Raw genomic sequence first — 24,272 nt, 5'->3', positions numbered from 1 at the left:
ATGTACATAAACTAGATCAATCCTTGTTAGAATTAGAAATATTTTTCAATGCTATTTGTAAAATCCTCATCTCAGTACATAAGAACACATTTTCAATTTTTAAAAGACTGCATAGGATTAGTTCTTATAAATTATTAACATGATTATAATAGATCCTCTTCTATATTTTACATATAATAACTCTGCCCAACATATTTTCCCCCAAACAACTGGATACTTAAAATATTGTTAATTTACAGTTCTTTTTCAAAGCAATACTTACAGTACAATAGTGCTATAGTCTTTCTGATAGCTTTCCTATCTTCACCAAGTCTCTGGAAATTTTCTGCAAGGGGTAGAACAGTTAGAATAACCTTAATTATTATAGACAGCATTTCATTCACTGGTGAACAATGCTTTATAACTCTACAAAGTAGCAATGGGAAGTGGAGGTTATTGTGAACTCTGTCAAGTTTTTAGAAGTCTTAAGTGGACTAATAAGCACAAGCTGATAGAGGCCTGGCTTCCTCTAATGGAGCTGACACACAGGCTGTTACAATTGGAGGGATTTCAGATGTGAAGACAAAAACTTCGAAGGTCAAAGCGACTGGCTGACACCTAATGCCATCAACAATTTGAGAAGCTCACAGTCCTTGAAAGAACACAGGAGATCACTTAACTGTTACAATGTGAATGCAGTGACAACCTAATGGGAACACCACAAAGACACAAAACACAGCTGACCTCATAAATCAGTCTTCATTTAACATTTATTTACTTCAGGTTTTTATCCACCCACAGTATAGTACTCTTGAAGTCCACAAATAGCAGATCCTAAACTGTGATAGCCTTTCCCACAGAAATAAGAACTTTGTAATGAGTGTTTGACACTTTCAAGGGAATAAATCCAAACAGTATATAGCACAACATCTGAAGAGAAGGAAACTAAAATTAAAATATTTTTATAATCTAGCTCAATGAATTCTCAAAGCAACTTAGGTAATATTTTACCTATTTCACAATCAAGGAAAATGAGGCTCAGCAAGAGTCTGTATGCTGCCTGCGGTCCCCAAGGGGCAGGAAGATTGTAACTTTTTCTACACGACTTCACGTGAAGGGTCACTGAACTACAGACTCCTTCAATTTGAGCCCACCTTAAAAATACAGCAAATCCTAAAGCTTCGAAAATTGGTTAGAGCAATGGTTTTCAACTGGGGGGGGGGGGTGATTTGCCTCCCAAGGGACACTTGGCAATGTCTGGAAACATTTTTGGTTGTCACAACCAGAGAGTATTACTGGCATCTAGTGGGTAGAGATCAGGGATGCTGCTAAAGATCCTACAATGCACAGGATAGTCTCCCACAACCAAATGATCATCTGCCCTAGAATGTTAATACTGCTGAGGGTGGGAAACTCTGGGTTAGCGTAAAAGGTCTTTCAGGGCTGTGCAGTTTTCCTGTTATAAAATAATACACATTTGGTTCAGGGATATAAAGTCTTTTTTTATGTGTGTGGAACACCCTGCATAAAAATGTGTATACTGTGGAGAACGGGTATATGGGAACTCTTTGTACTTTCTGCTCAATTTTTCTACAAACCTAAAACTTCTCAAAAAATAGTCTAGTAACTTTTTAAATGTGTATCCTTCACTTCTTTCACTAAAGTTATGAATAACTGTCTTAGAATCAATACCCCCCAAAATACATCTAAAGTTATAAATAAAAAAATTTTTTAATTTCATTTGTCAAAATTCTTCCAATAAAGTTAATGAGAGCATTAAAAGTCACATTTATGAGCTAACTCTGCCTAAATGACTAGCCAAGATATCTAATAAATATTACAAATTCATAGGGCTTTAAGAGATTATTTTGATACACTACAATTAATAATCTTCAATAGTTAGTGATTTTTTTTGCCTAAAAGCTATCATACGTTTTCTGAAATATCTGTGATAATTATTAAAATCATTTGAGAACAAAATTCGGCAATATAATTATCAAAGAACTCCAGAATATACGTATCAAGTATTTCCCTTTCAATACCAATTAATCTCTCTCCAGTCTCAAAGTAGATTTTGGTTTTCAACATGGATCTAGAATCTACCACGACACAATGCATGTTTCCTTATATTGGACCCATCACATTACTGCACAGAGCATCAAACAATGGCATCCTTTATCAGCTAGGGTTAGGTCATATCCTTCCCAAGACAAAAAAATTTTTTAATAATTATAATATAATGACTTGAGAGGAAAAAATCAAAGGAAGAGAATTTCTCCCATGTAAATGTCTAGAAGTAGACAATCAAAGGCTGATGTGGCCACTCCAAATATTAGGAATCCAAGTTCCTTCCATCTTTTTGCTCTACCATATACTGTTCTATTAAAAGTCACCTCACACTCCAAGAAGGCTATGGGGAGCAGCAAGAAGGAAGGGGAAGAAAGGCCCATCTCACTCTCTTCTAATGCTCATATTTCAGCTTACAGCTTAGCAACCATAACCTAGTCCTTTGGCCACACCTAACCACTTGAGGGGATAGGAAACACAGTCTCCAAATTTGGTAATACTGCCCACATATAAAATTGGGATTCTTTTTATTAAGGAAGACAGGGAGAACGATTTTGTGGAGCGAATTATGAGAGGCAGACTATGGTGGAGGTAACAACTCTTCAAAGAAAATGGGAGATGTACTCAAAATTTCCATTACAGTGGTTCACTGAGAGATTAGGATTGACATACATACACTACCATGCGTAAAATAGACAGCTAGTGGGAACGTGCTATAAAGCACAGGAAGCTCAGCTCAGTGCTCTGGGACGACCTAGATGGGTGGGATGGGGTGGGGGTGGGAGGGAGGTCCAAGAGGGAGGGAATATATATATCTATACATATAGCTGATTCACTTCATTGCACAGCAGAAACTAACACAACATCGTAAAGCAATTATACTCCAATAAAAAAATTTAAAAAAAAAACAGACCTGGAAAAAAAAACTATGTGTATATGTATGTTCATGTGTATATGTGTGTGTATAAGAAAATCGAAATGTTTAACAATAGGTGTATGGTTAAACAAATTTGGGGATAATCTCAGAACAGAATGTTATGTAGACACTAAATATCACTTCAAAAAATTTTTACAGATATGGAAGAATGTTCATAATATTATATGAAAAAGAATAGGTTATAACACATTTCATATAAAATAATCCCTATTTTAAATAAATATACATACTTACAAACATACACATATACACACAGTATACACTGATATCTATATACAGGCACATTTTATATCTATATCTAGAGAGAAACTGAGACCATATAAAAATCAAGAGAACAGAATTAAATGATAATAGTGGTTTAGGCTTTGGGAAGCAACTTTCATTTTCCCCATACCTTTCATTGCTTTCTAATTCTTCTACAATGGAAACATATTATGCTTATGATTTTTTTCATGAAGATTTTGGCCTAGATGAGGAAAAGCACCTTATAAAGGTAATTAGATTCAAGCTTTAATTTATTTTGTTACTTGGAACTTGGAGATAATTTAAAAAGCGGGGGAGGGGGGGATCTATAGCTGAGCTGTATCTTTCCCAACTGGGGCAAAATATACATGTTCCTCCTGAGTTGATAGTAAGAAGCTAACCTCTCTATGCCCAACTTGTTTTCAACTTACTAACATTCACATATCACATTTATCAGCTTTACACAACTCACTCCTAACCAGATGCTACATCCATCATTCCTAACAATTTACCCTGACATATTGATTACTTTGCTCATCTCATTCTGTAGAACTAATCATTCGTACTTCATGCTTCTACAAATCCTTCCATTTTCTATATTTCTGAGTCTATTTTTCTTAATGCTGCTCTACTGCACATTTTTCTGGTTACTTATATAATGGATCTATCTAACAGAAATTACATCTTTCTTATATCTTTGTAACTATCTTGCATTGTCTTGAATTTTCCAGGGTTATTACTGAGTATACACACTATTGTTAAATTGGTATTAATTCTATTATCTGCAAGTCTCAACATTACCATTAGTAAAGTCTCAATTTAGAATGCCTCAAAGTTCTCCACATTTTCTAGAATGATTCAATTTCCTAAACCCCCATTACTACCATATAAAAAAATGAAAAAATAAGGAAAAAGCAAGAAATTGATATATTTAAAACTACTAACAAGTATATGGGGTTGACCAAAATTGCAAACAAATAAAAAGGTAAAATACATGGTCCCCACCCTCTAGAACTTGAGGGAAATAAGAAAGACACAGACACAAATACACAAACACACACACACATACACACAAACACAGAGGGCGGGGAGGGAGACAGAGAAAGAAATTCACAGCCAAATGTAATAGGGACAAGTGTACAATCCAGACAGTATGTACTACAGAAAATCCAGAAGGTAAAAGCCACAGGCAGGAATCATCAGAGAAGGCTCTTCAACTGAGGCCAAGTTCATACAGAGCTAGAACAGTGGTTCTCAACCACGGGAGATGGTGCCCCCAAAGGACATTTGGCAACATCTGGAAACACTTTTAACTGTTAGAAAATTGGAGGTACTATTTGTACCTGGTGAGTAGAGACCAGGGAAGCTGCTAACATCCTACAATGCACAAGACAGCCCTCCACAAAAATGAATTATCCAGCCCAAAATGTCAACAGTGCTAGAAGCAGCAGCTGAAGTCAGAAGAAGAGAGAGCATTTAAACAGGACAGAATGACACGAGTGAAAGAATGGCAGCTACAACACACGATGTCTTTAATAAACCATAATATCACCAGTGAAGGCACAGTGGGAAACCAAGGAGAAAACATAACTGGGTATAGATTGTAATGGGTCTGTACAAGAAGTCTGATGGACCAAAGAGATAAAATAGTTTAACAAAAATACAAGAGAGCACAGGCAAAAATAGCAACATACTTCATAAGACTAAACTGTAGACAGATGGGGACACTGATTTCCAGCAGTATGGCAGACTAGATACCTTGATACTACTAGATACAACTTTTTAAAGTTAGTGGGAAAATCTGTTTTAATGAATTGCTTAACTAGCAAGAAAGTACCGTATCCACATAAGCTGTAAACACAATGAAAGTAGAATAAGCAAACCTAGGAAACCAGCTTTCATTCTGAGAGTATGTACCTAAAACTGCTGAAACTGATCTTACATCTTAATGGCTACACGAGGCTCAGGAGATGGACCCTAAAAAGTCTATCAAAAGCACCATCCCTAAGCCCTGGCAACCACTAATCTATGTGCCATCTCTATAATTTTGTCATTTCAAGCATGTTTTATCAATTCTCTTGACACTGTAATCACAAAGGGGAAACTTCACAAAGGTTCTCAGACTAAATTCACACTACTTGCACAATCCAATAAATCTCATGTGAAGGTCTATTTGAAGTGCTCTTAAACTGTCAGTATCCCTAGTCACCTGGGGGAAGCATAGGTAAATTCTCAGGGAAAGAAAATAACTTCAATCCAGGCCTCAAAGAATCCAACAACTTTCCAAAAAACTCTACTCAATTAAAAAAAAAAAAATCACAAAACAGACACAATGAATGAGGGCCAACATAAACAAGAGATGGCAGAATTAGAGTACACATATTTCAATTATTGGAAAGATTATACAATAAGGACGTTTCAAGTAATAGAAACGCTTAAAATATGTGTGTGAATTAAATAAAACTTCAAGAAATAAAAAACATAGGTAACATTTTTAATTCAGTGTAAAAGTTTAAACAGTAGAGTCAGTACAAACAGAGAATTAGTAAATGGAAAGACTTTTAAAACCTATCTAAAATGCAGTTCAGAAAGACAAAGAAAGAAAATAAAATATGTAAGAGCAGTTAAGAGATACAAAGAATAGAATAAGAAGGTCTAACAAAATACATACTTTTGAAACTATCGGTGATGAAGGACCATTTTTTAAATGGCCGATCTACTGCAGACAAAAACTTCTATAAAATACAGTAAACGTGAATTTCTTTTTGAAAAATCATGTGCTTAGATGTCATGATAATATCAAGTTGCTATTAAAAGCTCCTGAATGTTTACTTTGAATTTGTCTTGGCTCATTACAGACCAATAACATCAGTTTGCAGACCAGTACTGACCTGAGGACCACACTTTGAGCAGCAACAATCTAAAGCACAAACAGATCGAAATTAGAAAAGAATATAAAAGACAAAAGAGAGTATAGATGATATTCAAACAGATGATGGCTGAAAATTTTCCATACTAAATGAAGATGCAGATGGACAATCCAAGATGCAAGAAAAAAAACCAGAAAGTAAAGATACAGGTAAACACCTGGATAACTCCTTATCAGTGTAGAGGCTATACCCACCACAATCACTGCAACACAATTCCAAACCAGCATTTTCTATCATTTTTTTAAAAATCTAAGAACTCAAGCTCTAGATGTACTCTAAATAAACAAAAATAGAGACAAATGGACTTAGTAAAGAAAGTTAGAGACCAAGTTTCAAGAGCTAGTGATTTCCTCTCAGTGGAAACACTGTCCATACTGCCCAAATTGTATCTAGTTTATTAGTTATTTTTAATGTGTAACTTTATGAAAAAAAATCCCAAACTTTTATTAGCAGAGACTGAATATTTTTCAATTGTATTGAAATGAACAGGATTCCAATTCCATTAACTGTTCCTTTCAATGGGAAGTGAGCTACATAATACTTCAGCATACTTTACCTATTAAATCGTCTAATCACGACAGATTCTTTTATTTCTAAATGCAGTTCATTTAAAAGACCCTGCTCAGGGGCTTCCCTGGTGGCCCAGTGGTTGAGAATCTGCCTGCTAATGCAGGGGACACGGGTTCGAGCCCTGGTCTGGGAAGATCCCACATGCCACGGAGCAACTGGGCCCGTGAGCCACAATTACTGAGCCGGCGCGTCTGGAGCCTGTGCTCCGCAACAAGAGAGGCCGCGATGGTGAGAGGCCCGCGCACCGCTATGAAGAGTGGTCCCCACTTGCCAAAACTAGAGAAAGCCCTCGCACAGAAACGAAGACCCAACACAGTCATAAATAAATAATAAATAAATAAATAAAAGAACGTGAATTTCTTTAAAAAAAAAAAAAGACCCTGCTCAGACATCTAGCAGGAATCAAATATAAATTCACACCTACTTGGCAAAACAGAAATTATGGCATCACACCTCCTGAGAAAGAATCATAACTAACATCTGTATAAACATTTGGTCACTTTTCAAATATTTGACACACATCTATTTGAAGCATCACAATACCCTTACGGGTTTTACAGAACAGATATAATAATGGCTAAAAACTTAGAAAGTGAAAGAACATGGTGAACAGCATCAAAAATATACAAGAAAAAATATGTAAATTGAATGCAACAATATAAAAAGATACCCAAAATCCAATCAACAGCTGCCTCTTACCATCAGTTCCCATCACATGAAACTGAAAGGACAATCATTAGGCATACATAGCAAATAAACTAAATGAAATGATATATTAACCTATTTGATTCAGTGCCACCAAATTCAAACAATTTAGCAAGATATTTAACTGCTTATTGGATCTGAATAACACTCATATGGTGCTACCGCTATGGCCTATGGGAAAAGAACTTAAATAGAAAAAAACTGGGCTGAGTGATTAAAACTTGATCAGGTAAAAGTAAGTAAAGGCTGAGCAAGGCAAAAGTTGTCATCCATACTTAACCATGAAGAATCAAAAGCTCAAGCCATTTTGATAATCTCAGGGGCAAGGTCCAAATAAGAAATTCTTCCCCGGGGGCTTCCCTGGTGGCGCAGTGGTTAAGAATCCGCCTGCGAATGCAGGGGACACGGGTTCGAGCCCTGGTCCGGGAAGATCCCACATGCCGCGGAGCAACTAAGCCCGTGCGCCACAACTACTGAATCTGCGCTCTAGAGCCCGTGCACCACAACTGCTGAGCCCGCGCACCACAACTACTGAAGCCCACGTGCCTACAGCTCATGCTCCACAACAAGGGAAGCCACCATAATGAGAAGTCCGCGCACCGCAACAGAGTGGCCCCCACTCGCCTCAACTAGAGAAAGCCCACGCACAGCAACGAAGACCCAACGCAGCCAAAAATATAAATTAATAAATAAATTTAAAAAACAAACATCCTCCTGCCCATCCTCATTCACTATGTCTGCTGACCTTAAATTTGAAAGAATATCTCTGGACCATCCTTTAGAAAAAAAGAAATTCTTCCCCAAACTATTCCACAGCTATATTGATTCAAAGTTAATGCATGAGCAGATAAAAGACACACAATATTTTAACTTGGTAATTTACAATAAAAATGGATTTAAGCTGGAAATTTACAGTGAAGTTTATTTTTTTAAATGCATTATTTCAGCCAGACACAAACATCAGGCTGTGAGAATATTTAGCCTTATAATTTAAAATTTTGACAGCTCACACCAAGTTTAACCAACCACCAATCCGTTCCAATATAAAGAAGAAGAAAAATTAAATATCCCACAGTGACTTTTGAGTTTTTATTTAAAGTTATTCATAACCACATTTGTTTGTATTCTCCTTAGCTGCTTCAAGTCTTCTTTGTGGAGAGAAAAAAAGCAGGTTTTAAAAACATACCTACATACATACACACATCCGTGTATAGAAAATGTTCCCATAATTGTAAGCTTTTCATTGGTACTTCCTGATCTCTTCTTAAAACATGAAAGTGAGTAAGTAAGCAAATTTTCAAGTAAGATAACACTAAAAATTAACGCACTTTCTTTAAGAATATATTTTTAAGTAAAGGCAAACTACAAAGATTTTTTATTTCATCCATAAAAACAAGTCACAAAGCCAAAATTCATTATCATAAACATTTGCAAATAGCTAAAATTGGGAGGAAATAAAGGCTAGCAATTTACTTCTATATCTGTCAAAAGAGGACTTGAGCTTACTGCAGGGAAACGCTAATGACTGAAATAACTGATACCTAGAGATTAACATCCAAAGTCACAGAATCACAAATTTTCCCACTGAAATCCCCCTAATAAGTACCCTAATAGAAAAGACCTCCCAATGGAGGTCTGGGAATGGAACCCAAAATTGTTAACAATAACCATTAATTTCCTTTGGCACTGAGTATTTTTAAATAATTGTGTTAATTCTTTCCCATTACACAATATCCCACTAAAATTCAACTTGAAAAGAACGCACCATGTTTACACTACTTCTTCACATATCCAGCACTACAAAGGGGACAAAGGATCTTACCCTTCTGCTCAAACCAGAAGCTCATATCTTTGTTAGAGGAGCGCATATTTTATATCTGAAGGAAAGCTAATTCTAATAAGTTTCTAGGTTTAATCAGCTACTATTTTCCATAAACACTGAATCCACCAAAGAATCAACTCTACCTTTACACACACACACACACACACACAAACACACATACACTATTAGTAAGCCACTCTTTTAAAGCTTTTTGGATTATATCAAACTAAAAAGCTTCTGCACAGTGAAGGAAACCATCATAAAAACGAAAAGGCAACCTATCGAATGGGAGGAGATATTTCCAAATCATATTTCTGATAAGGAGATAATATCTAAAATATATAAAGAACTCATACAACAAAAACAAACAACCTGGGGAATCTCCTGGCGGTCCAGTGGTTAGGATTCTGAGCTTCCACTGCGGGGGGCACAGGTTTGATCCCTGGTCGGGAGATTAAGATGCCACACGCTGTGTGGCAAGGCCAAAAAAACAAAAAGCAAAAACAGAAAAAAACAAACAACCCGATTAAATAACGGGCAAAGGATCTGAATAGACATTTTTCTAAAGAAGACATATAGATGGCCAAAAGGTATGGGAAAAGGTTCAACATCACTGATTATTAGAGAAACGCAAACCAAAAGCTCAATGAGCTATCACCTCACATCTGTTACAATGGCTATTATCAAAAAAATAATAAATGTTGGAGAGGATATGGAGAAAAGGAAACCCTCAGACACTGTTTGTGGGACTATAAATTGGTGCAGCCACTATGGAAAACAGTATGTAGTTTCCTCAAAAAATTAAGAATAGAACTACCATATGAGCCAGCTATTCCTTTTCTGGGTATTTATCTGAAGAACAAGAAAACACTAATTCAGAAAGATATGTGCACCCCTATGTTCACTGCAGCATTTTTTACAACAGCCAAGATATGAAAACAACCTAAATATCCATCTACAGATGAATGGATAAAGAAGACGTCACACACACACACACACACACACACACACAAACACAAACACATGGGAATACTACTCAGTCATAAAAAAGAATGAAATCCTGCCATTTGAGACAACATGGATGGACATTAAGAGTATTGTGCTAAGTGAACTAAGTCAGAGGGAAAAAGACAAATACTGTATGATTTTACTCATATATGGAATCTTAAAAAAAAAAAGTTAACAAACAAAATAAAACAACAAACTCATAGATACCAAGATGAGTGGTTACCAGAAGGCGGTTGGGGGTGAGCAAAACAAATGAAGAGAGTCAAACAGATGGTGATGGATGGTAATCCAGACTTGCAGTAGTGACCACTTTGTGGTGTATACAGATGTTGAAGTACAATGCTGTACACCTAAAACCTACATAATAAAAAAAACTTTTTAACCAACATTTATTTCTTGAATATGCATCCTTAAAATTCATTACATATTATACTGTAGAAAAATAATGGGTAACCATGTGACAGACAACTTTTTTTCAGCAATTAAGGAATAACTCTAGAAATAAATTGCAAGTATTAACAAGAAAATCAAATGGAGATAGTTCATGCCTTGTTTTCACCTAATTATGAAAAATATCTAGAAAGGTTATATGACTTATTTCAAATTCTATATAGTTAGGAGTCATAACTTCATAATTATACATTTGAGCTTAAATTATCTTAAATTAAATATTCTGAATTAAAATTATCTTTAAGATTTTTATAATTAAGCTATTCTTATAATTTGTATAAAATCCTTTAACAAAAAAATTAGATCTAATCTAAAATTTTAAGAACTTCACTTTTTTAAATAAAGTCATTAATTTTCAGTCACCTTTTCATTGGATTGACATTTACATTTAAAGAGATAGAGATTATTATTTTTGCATCTAAGTCCTCTTTAACAAAGGTAAATAAAAATCATTAACTATGGGTTATTTTAAGTTTTTAAATTTAAATTACTCAGTTTTCTAAACTTTGGAATAATTTTTGGTAAATGCTTTTTGTCTAAAAATTATGAACTTCTATATAATTATAAATGCAGTTTCAATCTAAGTATTTAAATTGACATAATTTAAATTCAAAGATATCATGAATAGTTATTATAACTTATAATTATACTGTATTTGAGACACTTACTTTTATAACACTTTACAAAAAAAATTACAGGCCACGCACTATCTCCACTTCGTTTTACTACCAATATATTTTATCACATATGCAAATTGATCCTTGTGTTCTGAAAAGAATATACTGGCTATGACATTATATCCATTTTCTCTCTTCAATAACATTTATTCAAATTTTTATAGTTAAGTGTAACTTACTCAGAAAATGTTAGTTAAGATTTTTATATATATATATATATATATATTTTTTTTTTTTTTTTGGCTGTGCCAAGGCACGCAGGATCTTAGTTCCTGGACCAGGGATCAAATCCATGCCCCCTTCAGTGGAAGCACGGAGTCCTAACCACTGGACCGCCAGGGAATTCAGTTAATATTTTAAAGTACATTTTATGGGTGAAGTTCCTAAAATCGCTCAGACACCTAAATTCAATTTCTTGGATAGTTACTGAAAAGATTAAACTACTATAATCAAATACTTTTACAACAATAAAAAAAAAACAATGCAACAAAATGTCTAAATAGGAGAAATATTTCATGCTCCTGCTCAAGGCCCAATTATTTCTATATATTTTAATACACAAAAATCAGGTAAAACAAAATAAACAGTTGTTGGGAGTTCTTTATGATGATGATAATTTTGTGAATTAAGCACAAACAGTGCTTAATGGCAGTCAATACATCTTCTCCATAACTATACAAATAAACTAAATAAACAATGAGTACATAAAAATAGTTACACTTCTCTCCATAAAAGGCCAAGTTTACTTCAAAATTATGATGCTTGGTTCACATTTCTTCAAACTTTCAAGATCATACAAAGAGCTTTAAATAACTCACTTGAAGTATTTTAATTGATGTCATCACTTATAGAAGGTTCACAACTCTTGCACTTCTAAATTGCTGGTCTCTAAATATAAAACTAGGCTAGAGATATACTTTGGACAGTAATGATGGAAAAATATCTATTACCAAACTCCCTATCTGTAAAAGAATCTATTGAGCAAATTGATTCTTAAACTGGAATCAGAATGAAGCAAGATGGTGGACTATACATTCTAGCCTCCCCATCCCATACCAAATCCACAGAAATTAGACTGGATTTTGTACTTCCTGATTTCCAGCGCCCTGAAAAGATCAACTGTAGTTCCTGCTCATCAGTTCTATGAGATACCTTTGTTGTCTTTTTTTTTTTTTTAACTGAGGTATAACTGACATATATTAGTTTCAAGTGTACAACATAATGACTCAAAATTTGTATATACCATGAAACGATCAACACAACAAGTCTAGTTAACATCATCACTGTAAAGTTACAGAATTTTTTTTCTCGTGTTGACAACTTTTAAGATTTACTCTCTTATCAACTTTCAAATATGCAATACGGTATTATTAACTACAGTTGCCATGCTGTAATTTACATCCCCATGACTTGTTTACTTTATAACTAGATGTTTGTCCCTTTTGACTCCCTTCACCCATTTTGCCCACCCTCACCTCTGGCAAAAACCAGTATGTTCTCTGTATCTATAAGACTGTCCTACGAGTCCACATGTAAGTGAGATCATACAGTATTTGTCTTTCTCTGTCTGACTTATTTCACTTCATGTGATATTTCCTTGTAGTTTTGATTTACATCTCCCTGATTATTAATGATACTGAGTATCTTTTCATGTACCTGTTGGCCAACTGTATGTCTTCTCTAGGAAAATGTCTATTCAGATCCTCTGCCCATTTTTTAATCGGGTTGTTTGTTGCTGTTGTTGTAGGAATTCTTTACGTATTCTAGATATTATTCCCTTATCAGAATTATGATTTGGAAATACCTCCTCCCTTTCGGTAGGTTGCCCTTGCATTTTGTTGATGGCTTCCTTCACTATACAGAAGCGTTCTAGTTTGATGTAGTCCCACTTGTTTATTTTTGCTTTTGTTGCCTTTGCTTTTGATGTGAAATCCAAAAAATCATTGCCAAGACTGATGTTAAGGAGTTTACCACCTATGTTTTCTTCAGGTCTTACATTCAAGTCTTTAATGCACCCTTTGTTGCTTTTTTATAAAAATTCTCCTTAGAGCTAAGCAATCTCATATAGATTTCTATTATCGGCATCCAGAGAACCTTGTCTAAGACAGCTGCACACTAAAATGATAATGATTCCACTGATAATGATTCCAAGCAAAACCAGACTAGAAAACCAGAAAGTAAACCAAAACCTAAGAATAATACCAGAAAGACAGAAAACAAAAAGACAGAAAACAAAATAATCTTAATTGAACTTTTAAAAAGAAGAATCTAGTACAATTGCTACAAAATACAAGTGTTTCTCTGAGAGTGGTCCAAATACAGCTATTTGATATTTGAAGCTAGAGGGCATCTGAAGGCTCTAACAGCATGAAGAATAAGAACATCCAGGCAGGCTACCTCCCCACCCCTCATCCCCACGCCCCAAGGCTTAGCAGCCAGTAAGAGAGGTATCTGTTCCCCCAAAAAAGGAAGAGTGAGAATAGGCCTTGGTTAAAACCAAACTGTAGAGGCCTGGTGCCCAAGCTAAAGAATATGTACCTCAACACTTTATCATTAAAGTTTCCAAGGAACTGCGTAAAAATGATCAAATCAATGTTTTAGGCAGATTAATCCTGTATCAGTTAAGAACGATAAACTAAGTAGAAGGAAGAATACAGACAGGAAAGTCAGGTGGGAGACAGTGCAGGCATATAAGGGCCTGAAATCCAGCTCGAGACCCTATAAACAGAAAACACAGATTAACCTAGATATAATTGATAAGAATAGATAGAACTTGTTGAATGACGACGTTACGAGAGAGAAAAAGAGAAAGACTGCTTCACTCATTTATTTGTTCAGAAAATACTTATAAGCCTTGTTTATTACTATATCACTAGTACTTAACATTATTAATCTGAGGATAAAGAAGTCAAAAGGAACCCTAAGATTTGGGGTCTGAGAAGGTAGCATGAGGCAAATAAAGAGAGAAGTCTGGAGAGAACAATGTTTTTTAAAAGACATGATTATTTCAGTTTTAGAAATGCTGAGTTTTGTCCTGTGGGTTTTATTTTTAAGTAAAAATGAAAGTATTTTTATACCAAATTTATGAAAGTTCTTAACTTTGTATTATGAAGTATTTGCTATGTGTAAAAGAATACACATAATACGTATTATAAAGCGCAATAACAAAATGGATATAATAAATTCATCTCTGAACCTAAGAAATAAAATATTAACAATTTCTTTAAGCTCCCGGTGTGTTCCTCCCCTATTCCAACCTTCCGCCCCACGTCCTACATAGGAAATCACTATCCTACATTTTTCTTTAATCATACACTTACTCTTTCTTAACATTTTTATCCTATTATTTACGCATAATTAAACAATATGTTGTTTAGTTTTTAATTTGTTTTGAAGTCTCTCATTAAAATCAGTATCATACTATGTGTATTTTTCTATGAAGGAACACTAAATATTTTTTCACTAAATATTGTTTCTAAGACAAGCATGTGGCTGTAAGTCACTCATTTGCAATACTATATAACGCTTCAATGTATGAATATGCTACAACTTATTCATCCTTTCTACCACCAATGTACATCTGAGTATTTCCAGGTTTCTGCTGTTACAAATGATGCTTCTACAAAACATTTTTGAACACGTCTCCTGGTGCACACATCCAAGAGGTTTTCTAACATAACCAGAAGGAGAACTGTGTCACAGGTTACTTGCATGTTCAGTTTCACAGGCAATGCTACATTATTTTTACTTTATTATTTGCAAAGACAAGTTATTTAAATTAGAAAGCCAGAACCGGGAATTCCCTGGCAGTCCAGTGGTTAGGACTCCGCACTTTCACAGCCGAGGGCGCAGGTTTGATCCCTGGTCAAGGAGCTAAGACCCCACAAGACATGTGGCGTGGCCAAAGGGAAAAAAAAAAAAGCCAGTACCAAGGAACATAAACAATGTAAAATGCATGCTTAATTAAATCTGAACCACAGGTAAGTACTCAAATCCACATTAAAAATAATCATCACCATTCTGTCACTGCCCAGCATCACAGGTTAAAATTATATAAGCATCTCATCTCAACTGTCTCCTTCCTCCCTTCTCTTTTCTCAGTAGACATTCTCATATCAATGTGCCACTGTCTTAGACAAGGTTCTCTGGGTGCCAACAAGAGAAACCTATACAAAGGTACTTAGCCCCACATGAAAACTCACATTAAAAAGAAATAAAGGTATCTCACAGAACTGATGAACAGGAACTATAAGTGGGGGCTGGAAATCAGGAAGTACAAAACTGCTAAGAACTGAAGCTATTCTATCTCCCTGGGATCACAATGTCTCTCAAAGTGAGAGTCAGTCTGGCAGTGGGCTTCATTTTGCTCTCCACACACCAGTCCCCTCTTCCAGGTTCTCTATGGCCATGGGCTAACCATGGCTGCCCCAGCCCCAGTTTTACACGTCTTTCTAGAAGAAAAGCCCAGCAGAATCCAACCAGCATCTTTGCCTTCCAACAATTCCAAATTGTTGAAAAACTCCTTAGCTCAGTTTAGCACAGAGGTCCACCCATGGGCCCAACAGCAATGTATTGGGAATGTGAGGGTCCCACTTACAAACGCAGCTGCAGAGGCCCACTCTTGAAATGGAGTTATCACTTCTCAGACAAGGTGGGCCTACGCTGAGCACGTATCACAGAAAACATCTACACCACCAAGGGAAAACAGTGACGAGTATAATAGAGCGCAACTATAAGAAACCTCACCATCACTCTACACCACAACTCGCTGACTCCTGTCATCAGCATTCAAAAGTGAAACATGTAAATAAAGTACCCAATGGTCATTCTGATAGCAGATACCAGCTTATCAATGGCTATATACACCACTCTCCATTTCCAGTGCCAAAAGCCATTGCTGACATAGTACCTTTTATGCTTCTCCTATAGCTCTCGTTCTTCACTAAACTCCCTTTGCAGTATATGATGCAATTAACTACCCTTGACTTAAACCTCTCTTCTCGATTTATCTGAGAAAATCCTCTCCTGGTTCTTTTCTGACCTCTTAGTTTCCCTACTCACTTGTTTTTCTCTGCCTGCCCCTTAAATATAGAGTACATAGCTATGACACCAAAATCACAAGTAACAAAAGAAAAAATAAATTGGACATCCCTGGTCAGGGACCTAACATCCCGCAAGCCGCGCAGCACGACCAGAAAAAAAGAAAAAAAAAAAAAATTTAAAACTATGGAGAACAGCCAAACAAACACTGAATTGAGAAAAAGGCAATTTCAAAACCATAGGAAAGCTCTGTGGTGCTTTAACATGCCCTAGCCCCATCCCTTCTGTGGCACAGTGGCAGCCTTAATCTATATTTGCAGTGTGGTACTGGTTCTAGGGAGAGCAGAACAGATGTTATTCACAAATTAGTGTGTTTATCTGTTCTAATCTGTCTGGGGGGCCGCCTGAAGGACTGATGCAAGGCGCTCAGCTCTTTTTCACCTAACATGGAACTCAAGCTAGAAAAGCAGTGGTCATTTGAAAACACACAGAGCAGAGCTAACAACTAAAGGCGCCTGGGACAAAAGATTACTGTCTAAACATATAACAGATCACTTAGGAGCAGGAGCAAAAGTTGGAGAGAACTTTTTTGACAAATTAGGAGTATAGAGAGGAATTTAGAAAACAATATGCATTCCCACAGCAAGATGCATGCTCAGAAAAATACCTGAGAGAACTCTAAGCATCCACCTTGGATTGATCACCAAGCTACCTGCAAGCCTGGCTAAGTGTTAAAGGACTGCCCCAGCACAGGTCCAATGTACAAAGCCTAGGAGAGGTGTTCTTCTACTTGTTTGTTTAGGATTTTTTTGTTTCTGTTTTTGTTTCCGCTCCTGGCACTTAAGGTAATCTCTGTCAAAACACTAGCTGAACACAAGCTAAGGAACAGAAAATTTACTGACTACACATGACAAGGAATAAAGTCTTTGCAAAAATGGTTTTGGAAAATCACTAAACAAATAGACTATTACAGTCTTCAACAATCAGAAAAACAAATCAAACCCTTAGGAAGGGGGAGAATATGATTTACAGAGTTATCACATTATAATACTCATGTCTAGGTGTCAACAAAAAAAAAATCACAAGGCATAAAAAGAAACAGGAAAGTATTTCCCATTCAAAGAAAAAAAATAAATTTACTATAATGTCCCTGAGGAAGTCCAGACATCATACTTAATAGGCAAAGACTTTAAAACACGTCTTAAATATGCTCAAAAAGCTTTAAGAAAACATGAAACATGAAAAAGAAAAAAACAATGTATCAACAAAATTAGAGTATCAATAAAGAAATAGAAATTATAAAAAGGAACCAAACAGAAATTCTGAAGCTGAAAAGCACAGTAACTGCAATGAAAAAAACGCACTAGAGTGACTCAAGAGCAATTTCAGCAGGCAGAAGAATCAGTGAACTTAAAGATAGCACATTTGAAACTATTGAGTCTGAGGCAAAGAGAAAAAGTATGAAATTAAACAGAGCCTAAGAGACCTAGTGGGACACGATCAAGCTGACCAACACAGATATTAGGGGAGTCCCAAGGGAAGAAGAGAGAAGAAAAGGGACAGGAAGAGTATTTAAAACAGGTCAAAAATCTTCCCAAATTAGATGAATTCCATGAATCCACAAATCCAAGATGCTCCATAAACTCTAAGTTGGATAAACTCAGAGACCCATTATAATCAAACTGTTGACACTCAAAGATAGAGAAGCTTGAAAGTAGCATGAGAGAAATGACTCGTCATGTACAGGGAATCCTCAATTAGATAAAAAGCTGATTTCCCATCAGAAACCAAGGAGGCCAGAAGGCAGTCAGATGAGATGTTGAAGTACTGAAAGAAAAACCAGGGTTAGCAAATATAATTAAATATAGACTGGATAAACAACAAGGTCCTACTGTATAGCACAGGGAACTTATTCAATATCCTGTGATAAACCATAATGGAAAAGAATATTTTTAAAAAAGCATGTATATATGTATAACTGAATCACTTTGCTGTACAGCAGAAATTAACACAAGATTGTATATCAGGTATACTTCAATAAAAGAAGGAAGGAAAGAAGGAAGGGAGGGAGGGAGGAAGGGAGGGAAGGAGGGAGGGAGGGAGGGGAGGGAGGGAGGGAGGGAAAGGAAGGAGGGAGGGAGGGAAGGGAGGGAAGGATGGAGGGATGGATCGGAGGGGAGGAAGGGAAGGAGAGAGGGAGGGAGGGATGGGAGAGAAGGAGGGAGGGAGGGAAGGAGGGATGGATGGGAGGGAGGGGAGGGAGGGGGGAGGGAGGGAGGGCGGGAGGGAGGAAGGAGAAGAAAAACACTTGTAATGGTTCATTTTATGTGTCAACTTGACTGGGCCCTAGGGTGCCCAGACACTTGGTCAAACATTGTTCTGGGTTTTCTGGTTGAGGTTAATATTTGAATTGGTTGCCTGAGTAAAACAGACTCCCTCCATAAATGTGGGTAGGCCTCATCCAGTCAACTGAAGACCTAAATGGAGCAAAAAGGCTAAGTGAGAAGGAACTCCTCCTGCCTGACTGCTTTGAGCTGGGACTTCAATCTTTTCCTGCCTTTGGACTCAAACTTAAACAATGGCTCTTCTTAGACCTCAAACTTGCCAGCTTTCAGACTGCAACTGAGATGACTGGTTCTCCTGGTTCTCAGGCCTTCAGACTCAGACTGGAACTACATTATTGACTCTCTTCCATCTCCAGCTTACTAACTGTAGATCTTGGGACTTCTCAACCTCCATTAACTGCATGAGCCAATTCCTTAAAATAAATCTCTTTCTAAATATATATGTTTATTATTTAAACACACACACACATACACATGCACACACCCTGTTGGTTCTGTTTCTCAGGAGAACCCTGCCTAACACAACTGTCAGCCAAGAATTTTTTATCTGGCAAAACTGTCCTAAAAAACAAAAGGGAAGAAATAAGACATTCCCAGATAAACAAAAGCTAACAGACTTCATTACTACCAGATCTGTCCTATAAGTAAAGCTAAAGCAAGCCCTTAAGTCTAAATGAAAAAACACTAGAAAGTAACTCAAAGCCATATGAAGAAATAAAGATCTTCAGAGAAGGTTAATACATGGGCAAATATAGAGACCACTATTATTGCACTGTTGATATGTAACCTCACTTTTCATTTCCTACACGATTTAAAAGACCAATACATTTTAAAACTTATAAATTTATGTTACTGGCATACAATGTATAAAGATATAATTTCTGACAAAAACAACACAAAAGGTGGGAAAACAGAGGTGTTACAGAAGCACAGTTTGTATGCTATTGCAGTTAAGTTGGCATCAATCTGAACTAGATTGTTATAAATTTAGGATAACAGTCATCCTCATGATAACCACAAAGAAAACAACTAAAAATACAGGAAATGGGATGAGAATCAAAACAGTTCACTCCAAAAATCAATTAAACACACAAAAAAAGACAGTAATGGAAGAAATGAGGGGCAAAAAAGATATGAAATATAGAAAACAAATAACAAATGGCAGAAGCAAGTGCTTCTTCATCAGTGATTACTTTAAATGTAAATGGAGAACATTCAAAAGAATTGAAGAATAAACCGTTCTATAATAATAGTTGGAGACTTCAATCACCTACTTTCAATAATAGATAAAACATCTAGAAAGGAAATCAATACGAAAATAGAGGATATGAGCAACACTACAAACCAACTAGACTTAACAAGCATGTATAGAACCCTCCACAGAACGGCAGAATACACATTCATCTCAGGGCCTCACAGAACATTCTCCAAGGAAGACCACTTGTTACGCCACAAAATAAGACTCAATAATTTAAAACGACTGAAATCACACAAATACCTTTTCTGTCTACAATGGAATAAAGCTAGACCTCAATAACAGAAGAAATTTCATAAATATGTGGAAATTAATACAGTCTTAACCAATTGATAAAAGAAGAAATCACACAAGAGAAATCAGAAATTAAAGATGATAACAAAAACACAACATACCAAAACTTACAGAATGCAGTGAAGGTACTGCTCAGATGGATATTTACAGCTGTAAATAACCTACATTAAAAAGAAAAAAGATCTCAAATCAATAACCTAACTTTACAACTTGAGGACTGAGAAAGGCAAACTAAACCCAAAACTATCTAAAAGAAGGAAATAATAAAGATCAGAGACAAATAAAATTTAAAAAATAATGGAAAATCAACAAAACCAGAAGTTGTTGTTTAAACAACATTAGCAATAAAACTGATAAAGATGAATAAAATTGATAAACCTTTAGCTAGAAAAAAGAACAAAAAGAGAGACACAAATAACTAAAATCATAAATGAAACTGGAAACATTACTATAGACCTTAGAGAAATAAAAAGGATTATAAGAAAATACTGTGAACAATGATAGGCCAACAAATGAGATAACTTCGATGAATGGACAGATTCCAAGAAACAAACAAATTACCTAAACTAACTCAAGAAGAACTAGAAAAATTTCAATGACCTGAACTACTAAAGAGGTAGAATCAGTAATCAAAAACTTCCCAACAAAGAAAAGTCTAGGACCAGATGGCTTTGCTGGTGAATTACACCAAACATTTAAAGAATTAACACCAATTCTTTACAAACTTTTCCAAAAAGATTAAAAAGGAGGGAATACTCCATAACTCATTCTATGAAGCCAACATTACCCTGATAAGGACAAAAGCATCACATGAAAAGAAACTAAAGACCAATACCCTTTGTCAATATAAATGCAAAATCCTCAACAAAGTTCTGGCAAACTTAATTCAACAGCATATTAAAAGGATTATACACTATTATCAAGTGGGATTTACCCCAAGAATTCAAGGATGATTCAACATAAGCAAATCAGTTGATGTAATACACATTAACAGAATTGGGGGGGGGGAACACAATCATATCAATTGATGCAGAAAATGCATTTAACAGCATCCAGACCACCTTTTCATGATAAAAACACTTAGAAAACTAGAAGTTGAAGGGATCTTCCTCAACATGGTAAAGGGCACCTTCAAAAAACTCCACAGCTAACAGCATATTCCATAGGAAAGACAATTCCTCTCCTCTAAGATCAGGAAAAAGACAAGGATGCTCATTTTTACCACTAAAATTCAGCAATGTACTGGAAGTTCTAGCCAGAGCATTTAGACAAGAAAATAAGAAATAAAAGGCAACCAATTGGAAAGAAAGAGGTAAAACTATCTCTATTCTCAAAAGAAATGATCCTATACATATTTTTTAAATCTAAAAAAATCCACAAGAAACCCACTAAAGGTAATAAACAATTTCCGCAAAGTTGCAGGGTATAAGATCAACACACACAAAAATCAGTTGTGTTCCTACATACCTGCAATGAATGACCCAAAAAAAGAAATTAAGAAAGCTACAGGTTTCCCCCCATTATCCACAAGCAGACCATTCCCATGAAAGCTTTAATAAGCTGAAATGGCAAAAAGCAAAAAAGCAATTACCTCAGGACACATCTTGCTAACAGATGCAGAAAATAAATCAAGATAAAATAAAATAAAAGCACAGATGAAAATAAAGCACAGATGCTCACAGAGTTCAAAGCTATGGCGGCTTGATGCTGAGTGTGCTTCCAAGCAAGGAAAGAGCTTGGTGGGGCCATTCCCGCTGCTCAGAGTGCGCTAGTTCTGTGACAGCTCGCTGCAAAACCAAGGCTGACCGCTATTTTCACTGTTCTCCGTTTTTCATAAAAGCAAAAATCTTCTTTATATTTCTTTTTCTCTCCAAGTATACTTTTCATCAAGTCTAAGATACCATCAAAAAGACATCTGCCAGAGCAACAGTCAGCTCTACCCACCACCAGTCCCTCCCATCAGGAAACTTGCACAAGCCTCTTAGATAGCCTCATCCATCAGAGGGCAGACAGCAGAAGCAAGAAGAACTACAACCCTGCAGCCTGTGGAACAAAAACCACATTCACAGAAAGACAGACAAGATGAAAAGGCAGAGAGGTATGTACCAGGTGAAGGAAGAAGATAAAACCCCAGAAAAACAACTAAATGAAGTGGAGATAGGCAACCTTCCAGAAAAAGAATTCAGAATAATGGTGGTGAAGATGATCCAGGACTTCGGAAAAAGAATGGAGGCAAAGATTAAGAAGATGCAAGAAATGTTTAACAAAGACCTACAAGAATTAAAGAAGAAACAAACAGAGATGAACAATAAGTAACCTGGAAGACAGAATGGTGGAATTCACTGCTGCAGAACAGAATAAAGAAAAAAGAATGAAAAGAAATGAAGACAGCCTAAGAGACCTCTGGGACAACATTAAATGAAACAACATTCGCATTATACGGGTCCCAGAAGGAGAAGAGAGAGAGAAAGGACCAGAGAAAATATTTGAAGAGATTATAGTCGAAAACTTCCCTAACATGGGAAAGGAAATAGCCACCCACGTCCAGGAAGCGCAGACAGTCCCATACAGGATAAACCTAAGGAGAAACACACCGAGACACACAGTAACCAAATTGGCAAAAATTAAAGACAAAGAAAAATCATTGAAAACAGCAAGGGAAAAACGACAAATAACATACAAGGGAACTCACATAAGGTTAACAGCTGACTTCGCAGCAGAAACTCTACAAGCCAGAAGGGAGTGGCATGATATACTTAAAGTGATGAAAGGGAAGAACCTACAACCGAGATTACTCTACCCAGCAAGGATATCATTCAGATTCAATGGAGAAATCAAAAGCTTTACAGACAAGCAAAAGCTAAGAGAATTCAGCACCACCAAACCAGCTCTACAACAAATGCTAAAGGAACTTCTCTAAGTGGGAAACACAAGAGAAGAAAAGGACCTACAAAAACAAACCCAAAACGATTAAGAAAATGTTCATAGGAACGTACATATAGATAATTACCTTAAACGTGAAAGGATTAAATGCTCTAACCAAAAGACACAGGCTTGCTGAATGGATACAAAAACAAGACCCATCTATATGCTGTCTACAAGAGACCCACTTCAGACCTAGGGACACGTACAGACTGAAAGTGAGGGGATGGAAAAAGATATTACACGCAAATAGAAATCAAAAGAAAGCTGGAGTAGCTATACTCATATCAGATAAAATAGACTTTAAAATAAAGAATGTTACAAGAGAAAAGGAAGGACACTACATAATGATCAAGGGATCAATCCAAGAAGAAGATATAACAATTATAAATATATATGCACCCAACATAGGAGCACCCCAATACATAAAGCAACTGCTAACAGCTATAAAAGAGGAAATCAACAGTAACACAATAATAGTGGGGGACTTTAACACCTCACTTATACCAATGGACAGATCATCCAAAATGAAAATAAATAAGGAAACAGATGCTTTAAATGACACAATAGACCAGATACATGTAATTGATATTTATAGGACATTCCATCCAAAAACAGCAGATTACACTTTCTTCTCAAGTGTGCACAGAACATTCTCCAGGATAGATCACATCTTGGGACACAAATCAAGCCTCATTAAATTTAAGAAAATTGAAATCATATCAAGCATCTTTTCTGACCACAACACTATGAGATTCGAAATGAATTACAGGGGAAAAAAACACAAAAAACACAAACACATGGAGGCTAAACAATATGTTACTAAATAACCAAGAGATCACTGAAGAAATCAAAGAGAAAATCAAAAAATACCTAGAGACAAATGACAATGAAAACACGATGATCCAAAACCTATGGGATGCAGCAAAAGCAGTTCTAAGAGGGAAGTTTACAGCTATACAAGCCTACCTCAAGAAACAAGAAAAATCTCAAATAAACAATCTAACCTTACACCTAAAGGAACTAGA

General features: G+C 36.0%; 1 protein-coding gene across 7 annotated transcripts in view; it reads right to left on the bottom strand.

The window, feature by feature from the left end:
• Positions 1-24,272, bottom strand: part of TBC1D5 (TBC1 domain family member 5) — a 538,946-nt gene that overhangs the window by 483,678 nt on the left and 30,996 nt on the right. For 4 of the 7 annotated variants that reach the window (XM_036849873.1, XM_036849870.1, XM_036849879.1 and 1 more), the window contains exon 2: positions 263-325. The exons of 1 other annotated variant lie outside the window; for it this stretch is intronic. The gene's annotated coding sequence lies outside the window, so the exon portion shown is untranslated. Of the gene's footprint in view, positions 1-262; positions 326-6,117; positions 6,147-10,484; positions 10,619-12,206; positions 12,277-24,272 lie in introns of all 7 variants that reach the window. 2 more of the 7 variants (XM_036849871.1, XM_036849872.1) reach the window with 2 other exon arrangements.

Source organism: Balaenoptera musculus, chromosome 4 (genome assembly GCF_009873245.2).
Source record: "Balaenoptera musculus isolate JJ_BM4_2016_0621 chromosome 4, mBalMus1.pri.v3, whole genome shotgun sequence".
In the NCBI taxonomy this organism is placed as follows: domain Eukaryota; kingdom Metazoa; phylum Chordata; class Mammalia; order Artiodactyla; family Balaenopteridae; genus Balaenoptera; species Balaenoptera musculus.
The sequence above is the reverse complement of the archived record's forward strand: the minus strand, read 5'-3'. Positions and strand labels throughout refer to the sequence as shown.